The following is a 16590-nucleotide window of genomic DNA, read 5'->3' on the forward strand; positions in this document are numbered from 1 at the left end:
ATATAATTTCCACTAACAACCAGATGTGTGTGTGTATATATATATGTATGTATATGTATATATATTACAAGTTCATTACCTTACATTTTTTAAAGTTATATTCAACATTATATAGCAAAATTATAACTTTGAAAATTTTTGTGAGTATACTGGTTTAATTCTACTGACAAAATACTAACCTTCTTTCAATTTTTCATTGCTATCAAGTTCATGAATAATTTTAAACTATAAAACCAGCAATGAATTAGTTCTACTGAATACTAAGATTTTTTCAATTTGCTGACATTTTAAAATGTGGCAGCAAATTTATGAATCAATAGAATATTTTATACCAGAAAACTATCTCATCACTCATTCAAACTATTGCATTACCCTTTTAACTGGGTCTCCATGCCACCACGCAATCTGGTTCCCAACACACCATTCTCCATAATCCAGCCACAAATAATCATCCAAAATGCAAATCTGATCATGAAGTGACAAGCTCACATACCTTCCATATCTCCATCATCTAAGGAAAAAACCCAAGGCACTAGACATGGCAGTTACGACCTTCCTTTTCAGGCCTATTCCTTTCTTTTCACTGCAGCCTTGCTTCCCCTTCTCCCACTTCAATCCTCTTCCTCTACTTCCCCAGTGTCATTGGAGCAATATCAAGCACTCACACTCATGCAGCTATTTTACATTTCTGTGACATCACATCTTTATCTTTTTCCTATCAGCCTTTACTTCAAGTTCACCTGATGAAATTTTCTTAAAATTTCTGTACATCAATCACCGACTATGAAGTCTCTCCCTGAACATCTCATAAACATGACTTGTTTTCTACTCTGTACGGTATCATCAGGCTTTTTTCACTCTATTTCCGCATTCTGCTTCCTACGGGGCTGTAAAAAATTTGGAAGATAAGGGACCATGTCATTGTTTTCTCAAAGGGCTACCCCAGGATCTCCTACATAGTGAATGTCACTAATCTTTTTGTAAAGCTGAACTGAAGATTAGGAGGAAATGGGAAGTTGATTCTGCCTTTAAAGAAGTAACACTGCTTTCACCTTAACACCAGTCCTGAGCAAATCAGTGTCAGGAAGCAGCACTTATACCTATTACTAATGATTTCCATCATTTCTGAAGCCTACACTAAATCAAATAGCTAGTACATCTGAATACATTTTATATTTATTCTTTTTTCCTACTGTTCACAGAAATCAGAATTTACTGAAATGAATAAATTATTTTCATGTAGATATGTATTTATCCTAACCTACAAAATAACAGAAGTAACTGTGATTAAAGAAGAGGGAGAAATACCGTAAGCAATTGAATTCTAGGCCAAAGCAAACTTCAAGGCCTAAGAGAATATCTGTGAGATCCATGAATTTTGAAAATCACCTACAGTTTTTTATTCTGTTTGATCTCTTGTCATCCTAGTTTAATACTAGACATGGAAGTAGGATGAGAAACCAATTCCCTCATCATCAATCTGGAGATCCCATTCCACATTTAGTAATTAGGCTTTTATTTAATGGGGAAGAAAAAAGGCATTTTAAAATACTTTCTGCCAACAATTATGCATTTTATAAAAGTTTGACAAGATGAATAATGCGTTTGCTTTCTCAAGATGGCAATTCTCCAAGCCTTCCACCTTCCTGAAACAGGTTGCAAATCAGCTCAGTGAGAGAAAATGGGGCTACATGACCCATTCAGATATGGATACCTATGTGCAGAAGCCAGGGTGAATTGCAAAATCATAGGTGGAAGGAAGGCTGGTGCCACTGTTCCACCACTTCTCTTTTACAGAAGAAATAGAGACTACTGGAACCAAAGAATAAGTGACAGAAAAAACAAATATCACATACATGTGAAATCTAGAAAAATGGTTCAGATAAACTTATTCAGAAAGCAGAAATAGAGACAGAGTTGTAGAGAACAAACATACGGATACTAAGGGAGGAAGCGGGAGTAGGATGGACTAGAATACTGGGAATGACATATACACGCTACTGTCTATAAAATAGATAACTAATGAGAACCTACTGCATAGCACAGGGAACTCTACTCAGTGCTCTGTGGTGATCTAAATGGGAAGGAAATCCAAAAAAGAAGGAATACATGTATACATATAGCTGATTCACTTTGCTCTACAGCACACACTAACATAACATTGTAAAGCAACTATAGTCCAATAAAAAATAATAATAAAATAGAATTTAAAAATTAAAAAATTTAATGTTTAATTAAAAAAAGTTTTTTTAATGTGATAGAGCAAGGGTTTAAACTCAGAGCTTCTAACTCCATAGTCACATATTTTCCCATTGTGCTTCACTCCAGGCATATGATATGACCTCCAGGAGTTGGTGATGGACAGGGAGGCCTGGCGTGCTGTGATTCATGGGGTCGCAAAGAGTCGGACACGACTGGGCAACTGAACTGAAATGAAGTAAAAGATGCCTCCATTTCCTAGTCTTGGTAGTTTTTGCATTAAACAACAATATATTATTATTATGTAAATAATATTTTGCAGTATAAATGTATATGTTCATGGGATGTAAATGTCACTATACAATGATAAATGCATTTATTGTATAATATGGTTAATATTGGGGCTTTCTCAGGGGCTCAGTAAAGAATCTGCCTGCCAATTGCAGGAGACACAGGTTCGATCCTTAGGTCACGAAGATCTTCTGGAGGAGGAAATGGCAACTCACTCCAGTATTCTTGCCTGGGAAATCCCATGAGGAGCCCGGTAGGCTACAGTCATGGGGTTGCAAAAGGGTCAGACACGACTTAGTGACTAAACAACAACAAACATATTTAATGATAACTCCCATTAGTCTGTAAATCTAGGACATTGGTGATATAAGTCACTCATCAAACTGGATCACAAATCTCAAAATTCTGTGATTTCTTCCTGAGTTCAGCATAATCAGTCCTCTCTCTTTACCTCACAACCTTTATCCATCACCCACCAGCTCTAGACTGGCAACTTTTTGATAGGATAACAGGATGAATGAAGGACAATATCCAAGATTCATATAACAAGAATGGACTGTGGAGTGGGAGGGGAAGAGGTACATAGGGCTTTGTTCAGTCTATTTCATAATCTGCTACAGTCATCATTAAACAAAGTCCAAGTCCCCTGGATAAAACAATCTGTAGTACTTCTCAGTGCTTACTCCCTGTAGAACATACTTACATGAGTGATTATATAAGACCCATTTCCTCCCCTGGATATTAAATTCCATGAGGATACCGAACAGGTCTACTTGCTTACCACTAGACCCTCAGCAAGTAGCAAACAGAAGTTGTTCAACAAATGTGGTTGAGTCAATAAACCATAAAACCCCTTAACAATGGCCTTGATAATTTCTTCCTAATTCATTCAAGGTCACAAATGCTCACCCTTTACTACCACTAATTACTATTTACTCTCACAAACATAACTTAATGCACACATTCTATCATCATCTAAATATAGGAGGTAGCATTTTATCATATTCAAAATGATACACTTTCTAAGGAAAACAGTTCTGCCAATAGTCCTGGTGAGGTGTTTAGAAGTCATGTTTCACGTCATGGGCAACTCTACCTTCTCTGACCTGACTGGACTCCATAAGAATATTTAACCCAAGGACAGTCAAGTCTATAACCTGAAAGATTCAACTGGTTAACCATTAGACTGACATTTTTTATTAGAGAGTCATTATTTTGCCACCCTACATTGACTTCTATGCCAAATTTTAACTCAGACCTGGTTTGTGCAAGGTAATTATAAATATACACACCATAGAAATTTAAAATAAAATGACTGGTTCTTAACTACACCAGTGCTAGTGTGCCTCACTCTAACATTTTCTAAGAATTTACTCCGTATTAACTAAGCCAAAAATTGTTGAGACGTTCCCTCTCCTAGTAGGAGGCACGTATCACACTTTCAGTTAATTCTGAAACTGAAATAGCAAGGTTACTCTAACACAAATACATTCTCAATGGCCTATTTGAAGTACAATAACCCAAGCAAACATGGGTGGCATTCCCCTGATGAGTTGAAATAAATGTCACCAAGCATAATGTTCTGGATTTACTCACTTCCACTGAAAAATAAGAAGGACATAATCTCACAATCCAATCTGTTTATCAGTGAGGGAAATCAACTTAAAAGAAATACAAAATCCAGAGGCAAAAGAATATCAGGCAAACAGTTTGGAGACAAAAAAGAAATTTCCATAGAGGATTAGAAGGCTAGAAATATAAATCCTTAGTACTGATGTTAGATACCTTTAATATTTTAATATTCATTTTGTATCAATGAAAATACCCTGCAGTAACATACTTTTTTAAAATGGTATTAGGAAATATGAGGGAAAGACAACATTAGAATCTGTCCTTTAAAATCCAAATCAACAAAATCATAAAGATGTACCAATTAAAATATTCAGTAACACTTCTCTCATCTCCAAACTTCCACAGGAATACAGAAATTTATTAGAAATAGCATTAGTTAAAAGTATATTTTCTTCTATTTGTTTACTGCAGCAGGTTTTTTTCTAGTTGTCATATATTTCTTAAGCAGCTTCTGATTTGCCAACAGTCTAAGACATTTATTGGCGACTTATGAAGTCATCTCTAGATAGAGTTTAGAGATTGTTACTGATAAATTTTTAAAAGTCCAGAAACCCAGTTTAGACCAGGACTGAGTAAATCTGGGGCTAATAGATGTGGTAATGAGAGCTGTATCACTATTTTTAAATATTACAAGGGGCATATCATTAGCTACTCACTATTCTAAGAAAAAGAGTCAGTCTGATAATAATAGACTGGGGTTTTAATATCATGAAGGTATTTAGTAATGAGTCTGTTGAATAAAGTAAAGGCATTATGCAGACAAGGATGGATAATTTCGAGAAGGTCTACTATTCTCCATAGTTTTGCACAGGCTTGCCCATATCATCTGACACAAGAGTTTCCACTAAAGAAGATAAGAAGCAATAGCTCAAAGTTCCCTGATTGGAGCAAGCAGTATGACTTTTATCTATCTAATGGCCTTGTTTGTCACTATTATCTCTTTATCAAATGGTTTTTCAAGGAGACATTCCAATGATACAAATATTTTGTCTAATGAGGCAGACCTTACAGTACACAGTATTCTTTGCAAACTACTCAAAGCCACATTCTGCAACCTCACCGTCTCTTAAGTAAGTAATTTAATGGTTTGTAAATAGTGCATTCAAATAGAGTAAGGTAGCCTGAGAGTTAATTAATTCTCCCTTGCATCCCTATCCGGCATATATGCCTACCTTATCTGGGACTGTAAGTCTCTCTACTAGATTAATTAGCATTCAAAGTCAACAAACAGCCTGAATCACTGTAGAGAGATTATAACCTAAACTCCTAAAACTATTATGTATTTCATATAATAGTTCTTCAATTGATCTTAGTAGAACTGAATGAAGTAAAGAATACCTTGTTTCTGCTTATTATCCCCCTTGTTCAATGTTCCTTTTCCTGCTTTGTTTCTAAACTTTACTTGCAAGAACTAAATTTAAAATATCAGATAAATTCCTTCAAATTGCTTAGAGTAAACGTCTGCGGGGCACAATGTGTTAGCTCTCCCAGGAGGACCTGGCTATGACAAAGGAGCAACAGGTGATGATGAAATTTCAGCCATCTGCAAAGTACAGTTGACCCGTGAACAACGAGAGGAAGAGGGGGTTAATCCATGTATAATTCATAGTAGGTTCCTCTCAGTGTGTGAATTCAACCAACCACAGACCCAGAGGGCTGCAGTATTTACTACTGAAAAATATCTCAGTATATGTACACCCGCGCAGGTCAAATTTGAGTTGTTCAAGGGTCAACTATAGATCAGGATAGTTTGTAAATTAAAAGGACACTTCTCAAGTCCTGAAAGTTGGTGCATAATGCACCAACTAATGCATAATGCTAAATTTGCTTGGAAGGATTAAAATGTCCTTTCACACTAGAACATAATACGAATGGCTTTAAAACTATGCATATCTTTTAATTCAAAACTTCTTATAAGAATTAACTGTTCAACTCATCAAGAATATTTTAATTAAAGTCTTTGCCCAAAATTGAAAGCAATCAAAATATCAAAAAAAAAGAGGGGGGTATCTCTGATGATCAAATGATTAATGATCAAAAATCATAATAGAAACTGTTTACTGCGAATTCTTGGCAGGCCAATGGTTAGGACCCCACACTCCCACTGCAGGTGTGCAGGTTCGATCCCCGGTCAAGGAACTAAGATTATGCTCTGTGGTGTGATCAAAAAAACAAAAAACTGCTTATTGGAATGGGAAAATGTCTCAACTATTCTATGACTGTATGAAACGAATATACAAAAATATATGATGAAATGACGTAGATGAGCATGAAGATGCATACATGCACACATGTAGGCATAAATAATCATTTATGGTAGAATTACGAGTGATTTTGTTTTTCTCTTTGTGTTTCATTTTATTCTTCAAGTTACCCTCATTGAATTTGTTTCAACTTGCAGAAGCTATAAATTTTTCTTAACTTTAGGGAAGGAGGCCAAATTCTTTGAAATGACATGTGCTAAGTCACTTCAGTGGTGTCCGACTCTTTGTGACCCTATGGACCATAGCCCAACAGGCTCCCCTGTCCTTGGGATTCTCCAGGCAAGAGTACTGGAGTGGGTTGCCATTCCCTTCTCCAGGGGATCTTCCTGACCCAGGGATCGAACCCACGTCTACTTGTATCTCTTGCATTAACAGGCAGGTTCTTTACCATTAGCACCACCTGGGAAGCCCCTATGACATACTACTTACCAATTTCTAAAGACTTACTCCACTCCATGAGATTGCAAATGGTCTTCAAATTATTTTAACTACTTTTTCTATAGAGAAACATTAAAAACTATCATCAAGGGTTAAACTAATGGAGTTAGGGTTGGTCACAAACACTATAATTTGATCTTTCAAATACTGCTTGTCTAATGCTTGAAATACAATAATTAATTTAAAATGTACTTGAATTATTAAATAAGATCTTTATTTACTATATATAGAAGGCTAGAAGTATATTTTGACAGTATGTTAGGAACTAAAATACTATTTTGGTACTTATGGTTTTGAATAGGAACATGGGTAGGTATAGCATGAGCTAAAAGTTTTAAATCAAGTTCAAGCAAAATGTCAAAATTAACTTGAGCCTTAAATATTTAGGTATGGGTCTTAAAATGAGAGGAAATATTAAATTAAGGTGAATAAAATTGAAAAGAACTTCTAGTTTCACACAATTTCCAAAGTGTCTGTACTAAGAAAGCAGAGAAATGTACTGCATAATCATCCATATGTGATACACGTTTAAAAAAAGAGACTGATTGGCCATCCAACTTCAAGAGACACTATCTTAAAAGACTGTTCCCTCTCATAACCACTCAGATATTTCCTATATTTAGATACAGGCAATAGGAGAATGGATACTCAATAAATATTAATTTGATTGAAAACTTGAATTTTATGACATGTGAATCATATCTCAAAACTGTTATTTTAAACATAAATAAATAAATAAACATTAACTCAATGGCCTGTCTCTTGAGAAATCTGTATGCAGGTCAGGAAGCAACAGTTAGAACTAGACATGGAACTACAGAAGGGTTCCAAATAGGGAAAGGAGTACATCAAGGCTGTATATTGTCACCCTGATTATTTAACTCATATGCAGAGTACATCATAAGATATGCTGGACTGGATGATGCACACGTTGGAATCAAGATTGCCAGAAGTAATATCAATAACCTCAGATATGCACCACCCTTATGGCAGAAAGCAAAGAGGAACTAAAGAGCCTCTTGATGAAAATGAAAGAGGAGAGTGAAAAAGCTGGCTTAAAACTCACCATTCAGGAAACTAAGATCATGGCATCTGGTACCATCACTTCATGGCAAATAGATAGGGAAACAGTGGAAACAGTGACAGACTTTATCGTCATGGGCTCCAAAATCCCTGCAGATTATGACTGCAGCCATGAAATTAAAAGAAACTTGTTCCTTGGAAGAAAAGTTATGACCAACCTAGACAGCATATTAAAAAGCAGAGACATTTCTTTGCCAACAAAGGTCTATCTAGTCAGGGCTACGGTTTTTCCAGTAGTCATGTCTGGATGTGAGAGGTGAACTATAAAGAAAACTGAGCACCGAAGAATTGATGCATTTGAACTGTGATGTTGGAGAAGATTCTTGAGAGTCTCTTGGACAGCAAGGAGATCCAGCCAGTCCATCCTAAAGGAAATCAGCCCTGAAAGTTCATTGGAAGGACTGATGCTGAAGCTGAAACTCCAATATTTTGGCCACCTGATACAAAAAAACTGACTCATTGGAAAAGACCCTGATGTTGGGAAAGACTGAAGGCAGGAGGAGAAGGGGACGACAGAGGAAGAGATGGTTGGATGGCATCACCGACTCAATGGACATGAGTTTGAGTAAAATGTGGGAGTTGGTGATGGACGGGGAGGCCTGGCGTGCTGCAGTCCATGGGATTGCAAAGAGTCAGCCATGACTGAGCGACTGAACCGAACTCAATGGCAACTTAGCCTTAGTAAATAAATATTTTTAAATAAAGCTTCCAAGTTCTAGTACTTTTTACAATTGAAATGTCATGTTTCATTTTCAAGTAAAAAGAAATAACTGCATTATTCCTGGAATTGTTTTCCAATATAACCATTTCATAGTATTTAACTTTTGAAATATCTACACTTAAAAACTTGGGCCTCCCTTGTAGCTCAGCTGATAAAGAATCTTGCCTGCAATGCAGGAGACCTTGGTTTGATCCCTGGTTTGGAAAGATCCCCTGAAGAGGGCATGGCAACCCACTCCAGAATTCCTGCCTGGAAAATTCTCATGGACAGAGGAGACTAGTGGGCTACAGTCCCTGGGATTGCAAAGAGTTGGATATGAGTAAGCACAGCACAAGACCATACTGAAAAACTTAACCTCCAAATCTAGAAAGAAAACAATCTATCACTAAAAGAATACAAGTAATTAAAATTTAGTCTCCAGAAAAGATAAAAACACTAATAAAAACATGAAACATGTAAATGAAAAATTGGAGGCAAGTTTGTCATTCCATCTATTTTTAGAGAGACACTAGGAAATACTTATCAATATATAATTTTCCATATTTTAAAATGAGCATGAACTTTATATGAAATATAAATCCTAATCCAAAGAAAGTGCCATGTGGCATTTTTTAACTTTATTACCACTTTGTTGACTCTCTGTCCCAGAGCAGATCACCTCCAACATTAATACTCTGACCTTATAGAAAAGTGACAGATAAAGTTTATAGTGAGAAAAAATGAGTTTTTATGGGTTTCCAAAAGGGAATTCTTAGGACACTGAAAGCCATATAATAATATTGATTTGATACCCAACTTTTTTACTGCCAAATTACAAACTTCAGATTTCTGGAAAAATGTCCAAGTGAACTTGCAGTAAAATACAGTAAAAGAGAAGCCTTAGCTCATGATAAAAAGTCTAAATCACTTTGCAAACTTTAAATATACATATGCAATATTTTTTTTTTAGTCAGATCTTTTTAAAGTTTTTAGTATCCCAAGGTTGACCTTTCACTTTGGGACTGATTGATTTTCTTCCAGACATTTATCCAAAGTCACACATAAGCACATACCTTTCTGAACAAATAATCTCCATGATTATTTCTAGTTTCCTTCTCTTTTAAAGGCAAATGAAAAAGTACAGACACAAGGATTATTTTCTTGTAAAACTATCCTCAAAAATCAATTAGAATATTCAAAATATTCCATTTTCACAAATGAAAATAAGTTACTTGCTGAAATGATAGTCTTCCATTTCACTGCCTTAAAAATTAAGCTGGCATGGATAATAAAAGTGTTTTCTAACTGGATATGCTTGGCATTCAAATATTTTTAAAACAAATACTAATCCATAATTAGATTTCACAGGCACAACCTATAGAAAATAGAATCTGCTTTTATTTTTCTGAGAGCAATGTTAATGATTTGATATCATAAAATTTATAACAAAATCACTGCTTGCACAAACCAATAAACAAACCTTCAGATGAATGTTTATTTTCCTTTACAGTTTGTTTGTTTGTTTTTTTAACATTCATTCATTCAGCAAATATCCATTGGGCCTACCACGTGCCCACTGCTGTTCTGGGTACCTGGGGACAAACTGCACAACAAAACAAATGTTCCTGTTATTGTAAGAAATTTCTTTTTAATTGGAATAAAAAGATAATCATGAAGTAAATGTATATCAGATGGTAGCAAGTACTATAAAGAAAAATTACACAAGGTAATAGAGAATAAGGGCTGCTGAGGACAGGGGCTGGGGAAGGATAGGACTTTGTATGGAGTCGTCAGAGGACATTTCACTGACGGTGAGATGACATCTAGACAGAAACCAGAAGAGAGGGAAGGGACTCTGAAGATGTGGAAGGGGCTCTGTCTTCCAGGCAGCAAGCACAGTTAGAGCCTGATATGGAATATGCTCACCATGTGAAGACAGCAGGAAGGTCTGTGTGACAACAATAAGCATTTACTGAATGATAACATTCTAAAAATTATGCTAAGTGTTTGGTGATATTAAAATGATTCAAATATTAATTACAATACAGACTGAAAAATGTTATAAACCAGTTGAACTAGGTCTCAAAGAGGGACCAATACCAAGCACTACTTCAAGAAGATGAACCAAGGGGTCAGAAGGTACAGTGGGCCAAGATCCCAGTAACAAAGACAAGCTCAAGAAATGTGTACTCTTGGTTCATTCAGCAACTGTTCAACTCTTTTCTCTTTTTGCTTTCTTCAAGAATTCAGACTAAAATACTTAGGTTCCCAGATACAAGGAAGACTGTTTCACAGTCTTCCAAAATGACATAAGCAGAAAGAAGGCTCAAAATTGGAAAGCAGCCACATTGGGAGCCAGGACAATGCTGAACAAATCTGAACAAATCAAAAATCTGTAGGACTTTTAGCTGACTCACCCCAGGCCTCTGGTATCAGGCCCTCCCCTCCCAGTTCCTTCTGCCCTTAGCCTTGTTCATCATCTTCAAACTCAACTACATTTAATCAGTCTTCTTTCTTCTTCCTCTGAAACTTACGGATATTTTAATGTCCATCCTCTACTCAAAAACCAATGACTGTTTGTACCTGAGAAAGAAAACTACTTAACAAGAAACAAGTGTGTGCGTGCATGCGTGCTCAGTCGCTAAGTCGTATCCTACTCTCTGTAACCTCACAGACTGTAGCCCACCAGGCTCCTCTGTCCATAGAATTTTCCAGGCAAGAATGCTGGAGTGAGTTGCCATTTCCTACTCTAGAGGATCTTTCTGACCTAAGGATCCAAGCCACGTCTCCTGTGTCTCCAGCACTGGCAGGCAGATTCTTTACCACTGAGTTCCTTTCTAGCCTCAGTTCCTATAACTGTCACAGACACTGTTACTTCACAACAGACTCCCTGCCATTTTTTCAAACATTCCACATACATTCCCAGCATCATGCACAACTAGTGCTGTTTCTTCTCTTGGGAATCCTTTCACTTTTAGTACCTGTCAAATTCCTAAATAAATATAGCTCAAGACTCCATTGAAACCCCATCTCATCCATGAACGTTTAAGTCAATTGCTTACCCATATTCTTGCTGGGAAAATCCCATGGACAGAAGACCCTGGCAGGCTACAAAAAATCCATAGGGTCAGAAAGAGACGTACACAACTGAGTACCTGAGCAAATTCATCCCATCAGAAGTAATTACTCCTTCCTTTGTAGTAACACCAACTTCACTTGCACCCTAATAACAGCATTTACCACAATCTTACTCATACTATAGAGTATATGTGTGTGTCTTCCCAACCAGATTTTGTTTCTGTGGCAACAGAGTTTGTGTACAATCCATGTTTTTATCTATGAAAATCCCAGCAAAGTACTTTGCACACATGGCATTTCAATAAATGTGTTTCAAATTTTCATCAAAAGACTATAAGAAGCCTTCACAAAAGGTGAAGGGGAATAAAGAGGTATTCCTAAATTGAAAATTATAGCAGCAACATAAAGTGAGTTGTCCAGTTATTCAAATAAGCTCTAAATCATTGTAAATATCATTGAACGAGAACATAAAGACAACAAAAAATAAATGAGTGGTTACTGGGCAGCATAAAATTAAAGAAGAATGGGGAAATGAAAAGTGTAAAGCGACCTATATTAGGAAGCATTACCAAGGAATACTCAAACAATTCATTTAACAAGTTCTTACTAAGCACCTACTTTAGGCCAGAAACTCTATTAGTTGCTGAGAATACGAAGGTGAAAATATGGAGACAGGCTGAACTTTTACAAGGAGTATTTTTTTTTATTTATTTTAATTAGAGGCTAATTACTTTACAATATTGTGGTGGTTTTTGCCATACATTCACATGAATCAGCCATGGGTGTACAAGGAGTAATTTTAAGTCCAAAGTGTTGGCTTATAAATTATTACTTCCTGAAGTATGACCAAAACAGCATCTTAAGGACCCAAAGACTATGGATACCCAAATTTCAAATCCAAATCTAGAAAATGATCTTGCCTAAATTGTGATTATGTAGGCATTCTCTCCCAGGACTGCTTCTGAATGTTAAAAGAGCTTCCTTTCTTTTCAGTGACTGTAAACTGCTCAGATAGAAAATTTGAGTTCCAGATACTTGAATCCATTCCCTACTCTGAGATAAGTTCTATCCATGCACAGGTTGTTTTAATAATTAAGGTAACAACAACCCTGCCATCATGAATAAAGAGGGAGGAATTTATTAAAACAGTGCTATCTAGGGGATGTTGTGTGGGAGATGAGTGGATACTTGTTTGTTTTGTCCTCTGAGGTCAAAGTAAAAGAAACAGAATGAAAGTACAACAAAAAGGATTTAGGTTAGACATAGGAAGAATTGTGAGGCACGGACTCACGCTACCAAGATATACTCTGAGCCATTTCTTCTGTAGATCTCGGGAAAAAAAAAAGAGGTAGCCAGGTTTCTTCTAAGATAGTTTAGAGCAAAGCAAGCAGATATAAAGATGACTTCGTAGGGTTTCTTTAGACATGTTTTACTATTGTATGTAACCATTTGCATGTGTACTGGAAAAATATGATACTATCACTCTTAAGAATTGAAAGAATATACCCAAAACGCCATCTAGTATAAAATCTGATTTAGTGGGCTCTTAGCAACAAGGCCTCCAAGGATCTAATAGCTCCTTTCTATAAACCAACATCAATAACGTAAATAATCAAATGACTTATTTGCCTTTCTAATAAACTCGAATTGCTTATTTCTTCAAAAACTGAACATATCCTTGTTTAAACAATGATCCATGCATCGAGTTAAAAAGAAATTATATCTTTTTATTTACCCATGGAATAACTCGATCCAATGAAAGTACTGGTACTAAATTATTCTGAGGATTTTTCTATAAGCCTTGTAACTGAGTATCTTCTATTCAAAACAACTTTGACATCTTTACATTGAGGTCCCCTTAGCCATAATGAACAACTGTATAAAACTGAGCCCACAACCCCTCACAAATTAAAAACATGACTGCACCCTTTACATGTATAAATGATATATACCAATATTAACAAATGTAATATATTTCTTAAAATTCATTCATTCAACAAGTGTTTTACTGAGGGTCTATCTAGGCACTATGCTAGGGGTAGGGACACCAAGATGACCTAATTAGAGTTCCTGCTCTCAGTCACAGAAACATAACATCACAATATCAAAACGCACTGTACTGAATGTCAAATGGAAACAAACCTTAAGTTGCTTTCTACACCAAGTACTCAGAAAGTTCAAAGGTCCAAGCAACTAACTATACAAAAGAACTAAGGAAGTATGTCAGATAACTTTAGGATGGGTCACCAGACATTCATTCAAAGTCTCCTTCTCCTTGCCTTCCTCCAAAATAAAGGCTCAAAAGCTAAAATACCTTTTTTAAATTCTTGCCCACATTAGTAGATATAATGGGCATCCGAATTAAATTCGCCCGTTTGAGTCCACTTTAGTTCACTGATTCCTAAGATGTAGATATTCACTCTTTCCATCTCCTACTTGACCATCTCCAATTTACCTTGATTCATGGACCTAACATTGCAGGTTCCCATGCAATATTGTTCTTTAAAGCACTGGACTTTACTTTCACCACCAGACACATCTACAACTGAGCGTCATTTCTGCTTTGGCCCAGTAACTTCATTCTTTCTGGAGCTATTAGTAATTGCCTTCAACTCTTCCCCAGTAGCATACTGGACACCTTCCGACTTGGAGGGGTGGGGGTGGAGGTGGGGTTCATCTTCTGGTGTCATATCTTTTTGCCTGTTCATATTGTCCATGGTGTTCTCATGTAAGAATACTGGAGTGGGTTGCCATTTCCTCCTCCAGTGGACCACGTTTTGTCAGAACTCTTCACTAAGACCCGTCCATCTTGGGTAGCCTTGCATGGCATGGCTCATAGCTTCACTGAGTTACACAAGCCCCTTCACCACAAGGCTGTGATCCATGAAGGGGTTAAACAAAGAACTGCACTATATTTCTATAAAGGCACCTAGTGGCCTCCTGAACTCCACGGCATGGTAGGAATTTATGTGATCCTCTCCTTTTAAATCTTTTTTTTATTTATTTGTTTTTAATTAAAGATAGGTTGACTTTCCAGGTAGCTCCGTGGTAAAGAATCTGACTCCCAATGCAGAAGAAGCAGGAAACACTGGTTTGATCCCTGGGTTGGGAAGATCCCCTGGAAGACGAAATGGCACCCACTGCAATATTCTTGCCTGGATAATCCCATGGACAGAGGAGCCTGACAGGCTATAGTCCATGAGGTCGCAGAGAGTCAGACATGACTTAGCAACTGAACACACAGGCAATTAAAAGATAATTGCTTTACAACTTGTGTTGCTTTCTGCCATAAAACAATGTGAATCAGCCATAAGTATATCCCCTCCTTACTAAGCCTCCCTCCCAACCACCCCTACATTCCACCCCTCTAGGTCTTCACAGAGCATCAGGCTGAGCTCCCTGTGCTATACAGCAGCTTCCCACTAGCTATCTATTTTACACATGGTAATGTATATATGTCAATGCTACTCTCTCAATTTGTCCCATCCTCTCCTCCCTCCACTGTAGCCACAAGTCCATTTTCTTCATCTGCGCCTCCTAATGGAGAAGGCAATGGCAAGCCACTCCAGTACTCTTGCCTAGAAAATCCCATGGATGGAGGAGCCTGGTAGGCTGCAGTCCGTGGGGTCGCTAAGGGTCGGACACAACTGAGCGACTTCACTTTCACTTTTCACACATTGGAGAAGGAAATGGCAACCCACTCCAGTGTTCTTGCCTGGAGAATCCCAGGGACGGGGGAGCCTGGTGGGCTTCCATCTGTGGGGTCACACAGAGTCAGACACGACTGAAGTGACTTAGCAGCAGCAGCAGCAGCGCCTCCTAAAATACCTTTTATCTCATTCTAGAGGTGGTTACGGAGAAAGCAATGGCACCCCACTCCAGTACTCTTGCACGGAAAATCCCATGGACCTAGGAGCCTGATGGGCTGTGCAGTCCATGGGGTCACAAAGGGTTGGGCAATACTGAGCTACTTCACTTTCACTTTTCACTTTCATGCATTGGAGAAGGAAATGGCAATCCACCCCAGTGTTCTTGCCTGGAGAATCCCAGGGATGGCGGAGCCAGGTGGGCTGCTGTCTATGCGGTCGCACAGAGTCGGACACGACTGAAATAATTTAGCAGCAGCAGCAGAGGTGGTTAAACTCCAGGAGTTGGTGATGGACAGGGAAGACTGGCGTGCTGCAGTCCATGGGGTCGCAAAAGACACAACTGAGTAGGACACAGTAGGACAGTAGGACACAACTAAGCAACTGAATTGAACTAAGAGGTAGTTATGTCACACACTTTTCATCCCTGAGATATAGGCAGAAGTCCCCATGAGCAAGCATCTGTTTCTGAAGAAAAAGAGAAAGCTCTCCATGAAAACTTGGTTTCTGGGCTCCCTTTACTTTTCTTCCTGCTTCAAAGTAAACACAATTTCTATAGGTACAAATGTCATCTGTGGAATAAGAAGCAAGCATTTTGCACCAAGCATGATGGAACAGGATGATGTTACCTAGACCCTTGACAGCATCAGTTACTTGTGAACTAACTGCCTCCAGACTTCTTATAACACGAGACAAATAAAATCCTTACTCACTTAAGTCACAGTCAGTAAGATTTTCTGCTACTTGGAGCCAGAGGCATTTTTACCATTAAAAGGAAGCCACAACAAAGAGATGTTCAAGTTGGACTATCTATGACTCCTTGCTTGAGCCAGAAGGCTGTGATCTAGCCCTTTCTAGCTAGAATAAAAACAATTTTGAATTTGCATGTACACAGTTTTACTACAATCTTCTATAACCCAGATTACTTAAATAAATATGTTCGAACTCTTCCATGGATATTCATTTGTTGCATAGTCATTACAAGAGTTTTTATGTCTTTTCCTAACTGAAACTTTCAATCCCCCAAACCTATAAAATA

At 37.4% G+C, this 16590-nt stretch overlaps 1 protein-coding gene across 6 annotated transcripts in view; it reads right to left on the reverse strand.

Annotated features, from left to right (window-relative positions):
• The window catches only part of QTMAN (queuosine-tRNA mannosyltransferase), a 433783-nt gene that overhangs the window by 321333 nt on the left and 95860 nt on the right, over positions 1-16590 (reverse strand). The window lies entirely within an intron of this gene.

Source organism: Moschus berezovskii, chromosome 2 (genome assembly GCF_049115385.1).
Source record: "Moschus berezovskii isolate FMDL1 chromosome 2, NW_MosBer_1.0, whole genome shotgun sequence".
Classification (NCBI taxonomy): Eukaryota; Metazoa; Chordata; class Mammalia; order Artiodactyla; family Moschidae; genus Moschus; species Moschus berezovskii.